The 7,241-nt window shown below is 39.7% G+C and overlaps 1 pseudogene; it reads right to left on the bottom strand.

Moving 5' to 3' along the window:
* The window catches only part of LOC119473433, a 10,950-nt pseudogene extending 10,365 nt beyond the window's left edge, over positions 1-585 (bottom strand).
* Positions 586-7,241: the final 6,656 nt, after the last annotated feature.

The following is a 7,241-nucleotide window of genomic DNA, read 5'->3' as shown; positions in this document are numbered from 1 at the left end:
GTCTTCCAAGCAAATGACACCAAACTTCCCCAGGTGCTCCTCAATCACAGTGTTGTCTGTCAGAGGGATGGTCTTATTCTTGACCCTGGCTTGTCCACGTTTCAAAATGAGTTCCCGGACAGACTTCAGATTTGGAAATCCCCAGGTCTCATAAGGTTCCACTATACGCAGCATTTTTAGGTTCTGGGGAGTGACTTTTACAAAGACACCACTAAAAATTTTCTTTAGGCGAAGTCTCGCAATGGTTCTCTGCACCAGTAAACTCACACCATCAATCCTTTCAATGCGTACGACAAAGGCCAAAGAATGTTTATCTGGCAATTCCAAGGCATGAGGCTTCACTTCCAGTCATCTGACACGCACCTTGTCACGTGTCTGCCACCAGGAATCATGTAGGAATGATTCCAATCGCTTAAACCTGGGCCCTTTTCCTTTCTTCTGCTCCTTCTTTGCCAAAAGTGCCTGCTTTGCCTGAGTGGCTTTGAGGGCTTGATAGGCCTTCCTCTTTTTCAGGAGATTTTCTGGAACCAAAGGGATTTTTCTTTGCTCTTGCTCCGCCATCTTTCCGGTGTAGCAGCTACTGATCCCTGTTTGGTTTTAATTGTACATTTATCTTCTCTTACTGCATTATATTTGGTTTTTTAAAAAATGTTATTGATCGCCATGGAATTTTCAACATACATTTCTAACTAATGTAAGTTCATGCTCAAATAGCATTATTTACCTGTAGCACAGGCATGTTGTGGCAGAACACTACCAATTATTCTCTCCTGTCCCTTATAACATTGCTGTCATTTATTTACTCATCTATATGCTATAAACACCCATTATATTATTAATATTATTCCCTTAAACTGCGGTAATCTTTTGGATCAAGAGAAATGAAAGATTTTATTTTATTTTGGTATTTTTTTTTTGAGACGGGGTCTCGCTCTGTCACCCAGGCTGGAGTGCAGTGGTGTGATCTTGGCTCACTACAATCTCCACCTCCTGAGTTCAAGCAATTCTCAGCCTTAGCCTCCCAAGTAGCTGGGATTATAGGCGTGTGCCATTATGCCTGGCTAGTTTTTGTATTTTATGGTAGAGATGGGGTTTCACTATGTTGGCCAACCTTTTAAAAATTTTTTTTAAATGCTCTATATAGGGTCTCTCTCTGTCACCCCGGCCAGAGTACAGTGGCACAATCACAGCTCACTGCAGTCTTGCACTCCTGGTCTTAGCCTCCCAAGTAGCTGAGGTTATAGGTGTAAGCCACAGCGCCTGGCTAGATCTGAGTTTCTGATAATAACTTTCTCTCTCTTTGAAGAACTTCTTGTAATATATATTGCAAGGAAGGACTGGTGACAATTAACTCCTTCAGTTTTTGTTCATCAAAGAATGTCTCTATTTCTCCTTCACTTTTGAAGAATAATTTTGCTGGATATGGAATTCTTTTTCTCATAACACTAAATACATCACTCCATTCTCTTATTTGCATGGTTTCTGGTAAGTTTATTGTAATTCTTTTTCTTGGTCCTTTATGGGTGAGGTGAGTTTCCCTCACCTTTCCCTTTGGGTGAATTTTTTTTTCCCCAATTTTCTCTGTTTTTTTTTTTTTTTTTTTTTTTTTTTTTTTTTTTTTTTTTTTTTTTTTTTTTTTTTTTTTTTTTCCATTTTAAATGTGATATATCTAAATGGAGTGTTTTATTTTTGTTTGGGTATTTATTCTGCTTGGTGTTATCTGAGCTTCCTGGATCTGTGATTTGGTGTCTGTCATTAATCTTAGAGATCTTGATCATTATTACTTCAAATACTTATTTTGCTCTTTTTTTTCAGCTGGAAAATAGTGTTTTATTATTTTTTTCGTTACAGTGAAATTTGCTTTATTAAAAAAAATTACATAAGTAAATATAGTTTTACTGTAAAATAGTCTGAACAACACAGAAGTAAAGCAGACATAAAATTGTACGTACAAATTCCACTTCCAAGAGAGTCACTGTAAATATACTGGTGATTAGGATATTAGTATATCTACTGCTTAGATCTCTACGCATATGCATATACATTTTTTTTCTTCTCAATTTTTTTATTGCATTTTAGGTTTCAGGGTGCATGTGAAGAACATGCAAGATTGTTGCATAGGTACACACATGGCAGTGTGATGTGCTGCATTCCTCCCCATAACCTATATCTGGCATTTCTCCCCATGCTATCTCTCCCAAACTCCCCACCCCCCACTGTCCCTCTCCTATTTCCTCCATAAAGACCCCAGTGTGTGATGCTCCCCTCCCTGTGTCCATGTGTTCTCATTGTTTAACACCCACCTATGAGTGAGAACATGTGGTGTTTGATTTTGTGTTCTTGTGTCAGTTTGCTGACAATGATGGTTTCCAGGTTCATCCATGTCCCTACAAAGGACACAAACTCATCGTTTTTGATGGCTGCATAGTATTCCATGGTGTATATGTGCCACATTTTCCCTGTCCAGTCTATCATTGATGGGCATTTGGACTGGTTCCAGGTCTTTGCTATTGCAAAAAGTGCTGCAATGAACATTCGTGTGCATGTGTCTTTATAGTAGAATGATTTATAATCCTTTGGATATATACCCAGTAACAGGATTGCTGGGTCAAATGGAATTTCTATGTCTAGGTCCTTGAGGAAGCACCACCCTGTCTTCCACAATGGTCGAACTAATTTACACTCCCACCAACAGTGTAAAAGTGTTCCTATTTCTCCACATCTTCTCCAGCATCTGTTGTCTCCAGATTTTTTAATGATCAACATTCTAACTGGCATGAGGTGGTATCTCAATGTAGTTTTGATTTGCATTTCTCTAATGACCAGTGATGATGAGCATTTTTTTGTATGTTTGTTGGCCTCATGTATGTCTTCTTTTGTAAAGTGTCTGTTCATGTCCTTTGCCGACTTTTGATTTGGGTTGTTTATTTTTTTCTTGTGCCTCTGTTTTAGTTCTTTGTAAATTGTGGATATCAGCCCTTTGTCAGATGGGTAAACTGCAAAAATTTTTTCCCATTCTGTTGGTTGCTGATTCACTCTAATGATTGTTTCTTTTGCTGTGCAGAAGCTGTGGAGTTTGATTAGGTCCCATTTGTCTATTTTGGCTTTTGTTGCCAATGCTTTTGGTGTTTTGGTCATGAAGTCCTTGCCTACATCTATGTCCTGAATGGTTTTGCCTAGATTTTCTTCTAGGGATTTTATGGAGTTAGGTCTTATGTTTAAGTCTTTAATCCATCTAGAGTAACTTTAGTGTAAGGTGTCAGGAAGTGGTCCAGTTTCTGCTTTCTGCATATGGCTAGCCAGTATTCCCATCACCATTTATTAAACAGGGACTCCTTTCCCCATTGCTTATTTTTGTCAGGTTTGTCAAAGATCAGATGGTTGTAGATGTGTGGTGTTGCCTCCAACGCCTCTGTTCTGTTCCATTGGTCTATATCTCTGCTTTGGTACCAGTACCATGCTGTTTTGATTACTGTAGCGTTGTAGTATAGTTTGAAGTCAGGTAGCATGATGCCTCCAGCTTTGTTCTTTTTGCTTAGAATTGACTTGGCTATGGGCTCTCTTTTGGCTCCATATGAAGTTTAAGGTGTTTTTTTCCAGTTCTGTGAAGAAGGTCATTGGTAATTTGATGGAGATAGCATTGAATCTGTAAATTACTTTGGGCAGTATGGCCATTTTCATGATATTGATTCTTCCTAACCATGATCATGGAATGTTTCTCCATCTGTTTGTGTCCTCTCTCATTTCGTTGAGCAATGGTTTGTAGTTCTCCTTGAAGAGGTCCTTTACATCCTTTGTTAGTTGTATTCCCAGGTATTTTATTCTCTTTGTAGTAATTGTGAATGGCAGTTTGCTCTTGATTTGGCTCTCTTTAAGTCTGTTATTGGTGTATAGCAATGCTTGTGATTTTTGCACATTAATTTTGTATCCTGAGACTTTGCTGAAGTTGCTTATGAGTTTCAGGAGATTTTGGGCTGAGATGACGGGGTCTTCTAGATTTGCTCTGTTTTTTTCTTCTCTTCCTTATATCCTAATTATATGTATGTTACATATTTTTAAAACTGTCCCACAGCTCTTGCATATTCAGTTTCATTTTCTTTTTCCCATTCTCTGTCTTGGCATTTCTGTGTGGGAAGTTTCTCTTGACTTATCTTCAGGCATGCTGATTCTTTCTTCAGCTATGTCAAGTCTATTAAAGAATTCATCAAAAATATTCATTTCTGTTACAGTGTTTGTGATTTCTAGCATTTCCTTTTGATCTTTTCTTACAACTTCCATCTCTCTGCTTAAATTATCCATCTGCTTTTGCATGTTGCTTACTTTTTCCTCTAGAGCTCTTAACATATTACCAAAATTTTTAATTCCCTGACAATTCCAACATTTGTGCCATACCTGAGTCTGGTTCTAGTGCTTGCCTTGTCTCTTCAGACTGTTTGTTTCTGCCTTACAATTTTTTTTTTTTTTTTTTTTTTTTTTTTTGAGATGGAGTCTCTCTGTCACCCAGGTTGGACTGCAATGGGGTAATCTTGGCCAACTGCAACCTCCACCTCCTGGGTTCAAGCAATTCTCCCGCCTCAGCCTCCCATGTAGCTGGGACTACAGCCGCACCCCACCAAGCCTAATTTTTGTATTTTTTTTTTATTAGAGACGGGGTTTAACCATGTTGGCCAGGCTTGTCTCGGAATCCTGACCTCAGGTGATCCTCCCGCCTCGACCTCCCAAAGTGCTGGGATTATAGGGGTGAGCCACTGCACCTGACCACCTTATGATTTTTTGTTGAAAGCTGGACATGTTACATTAGGTAATAGGAACTGAGCCATTAGTTTGAAGATCTATATTAACTGGAATAGAAGGTGGACTATGTTTAATGTTTACTGTAGTCAGATGTCAGAGATGTCAGAGGTAGCCAGGTATCAGAGGCTTCAAATTCCTTCAGGGTCCTTGTTTTTATCCTCCCTCTTGACTTCAGGCTTCCCTAAAGTATTCCTCTTCCTCAGATATAGTCTGAGTCTTGCAGCTGTAAGATGTCAATTGTAATCCATTATTATATTGGAACGCTGTTAGTGTTGTTGTAAGGTGTGAGGGAGGGGGAGCCTTCTATAATATTCTTATTAAACCTTTTAATGGGTCTGTGCCTCTGAACTGTTTGTTGTTGTTGTTGTTGTTTTTTGTTTTTGTTTTTGTTTTGAGATGGAGTCTTACTCTGTTGCCCAGGCTGGAACACAGTGGCACAATCTTGGCTCACTGCAATCTCTGTCTCCCCAATTGAAGTGATTCTCCTACCTCAGCCTCTTGAGTAGCTGGAACTACAGGCATCGATCACCATGCCCAGCTAATTTTTTTTTTTTTTTTTTTTTTTTAAGTAGAGACAGAGTTCCACTCTGTTGGCCAGGCTGGTCTTGAACTCCTGATCTCAAGTGATCCACCCACCTCAGCCTCCCAAAATGCAGGGATTACAGGAGTGAGCCACCATGTCCAGCCTGAAGTGTAATTTTCACAAGTATTCTTCTATAGCTTCCCTTTTTCCCCCTTCCCTCAGGTGAGAAGGAGAGGCTAGAGGCGGCTGGAATGGGATGCCCTTCTACAAAGGCTCTGGGACAAGGCTATGATGAAGTTTATTACTCTGGAGAATAGACCTTTATTACAGAAAATTTCACATTTCACAATTATTAGTCTTTTCCTCCCCATGACAGAGCCACAAGGGGATCTTTCTTAGAGCTTCACCATGAGATCCTGGCAGGGTTGCTAGAGGTAAAGCCCATGAAAATTTGAAGGTGCCCTTAAGACTGAGGTCCCCAGGAATATCTTCCTATTATGCTAACTCACACTTAACCTTCAACAATTCAAGAAAATGACCATTTAAACATCCTATTAGTTCATGGCTCCAGTGACTTCTGCTCCAGGTAAGTAGATCTTGGCTGTGACGCTTTGGATCCTTCTGTCACTCAATATTGAGGGGTGGCACTTGCCTTGCAACCTCAGTTCTCTAATGGATCCAAAAAAGTCATTGCTTTTCAGTTTGTCTAGCTTTTTATTGTCATGAGAATGGGAGTAATTACTTCTGATCTTAAGGGCTAAAATTAGAAGTTGATTCATTTAGCTTCTTAAATTTAGCTTTTTCCTTTCTGAGTTGATTTGTTTAAAAAAATAAGTAACTCATTTCCAAAGTCAAATCTGCAGATAAAAATCTGTGAAACAAAGTATGTTAAGGATATCATATCCCATTCCTGTCTCTTTACCCTGTTTTCTCTTTCCCTTAGAGTAACCATTTCTTTAAAAAATAAAAACTAGGCTGAGTGCGTTGGCTCACACCTGTAATTCCAGCACTTTGGGAGGTTGAGGTTAGTAGATTGCTTGAGTCTAGGGGTTGCAGACCAGCCTGCACAACATGGTGAAACCCCGTCTCTACAAAATATACACAAATTAGCCAGGCATGGTAATGCACACCTGTAGTCCCAGCTACTCAGCAGGCTGAAGCAGGAGAATCGCTTCAGCCAGAGAGGTGAGGTTTCAGTGAGCCCAGATCATGCCTAGGAAACAAAGTGAGACCTTGTGTCAAAAAAGGAAAAGAAAAAGAAGACTTTTGGTTTATCCTCCTATTTCTGTTGTGGACTTTAAATAAATGCCCTATGTAATTGTGATGCAGAAGTTTCTTGGATCCACTTTGAGACACACTGCCTTAGGGAAATGTCTTATAAGGGAGTCAGTAAATGTGGATCTACAAAAAGAAAGAGAGGAGAAAAGAAAGACATAAAGAAGAATGAAGAAAAAGGAAGAAACAAAAGAAGGAAGGAAAGTGATAGGAAAGGAAATGAAAAGGAAAGAAGGAAATAAATGAATTGCCAATTCAGAGAATTACAAGATAAATAACCACCTCACCATTTCTACCAAGTTCTAGAAACCTAACTCTAAAGACCTAAATAACAGAAAGTCTGGTGATAGGAGGATTCCAAGTTGGGCTAATTAAGCTCAAGAATGTCATCATGACCCTAGTGCCTTCCACATTCAAGCTCTGCTTTCTGATCGCTCTTGTCCTCTGCTTATCTTTCCTCACAATCACAAGATGTCTGTAGTTGCTAAAGCAACATGCCTACCTGCCACGTACCAGCTCGGTCAGGGACCCCCACCCAGGCGACACTGAAGGTAATGAGAGGCAGACAGACACCCAGATAGAATAGCAGAGTGGATCTATCCAGAGGGCCAGCAGCCTATTGAGCTGGGACCCTCAGGGGCTGACAGCA

The sequence above is a fragment of the Cebus imitator genome, unplaced genomic scaffold (assembly GCF_001604975.1).
Source record: "Cebus imitator isolate Cc_AM_T3 unplaced genomic scaffold, Cebus_imitator-1.0 Scaffold8, whole genome shotgun sequence".
NCBI lineage: Eukaryota > Metazoa > Chordata > Mammalia > Primates > Cebidae > Cebus > Cebus imitator.
The sequence above is the reverse complement of the archived record's forward strand: the minus strand, read 5'-3'. Positions and strand labels throughout refer to the sequence as shown.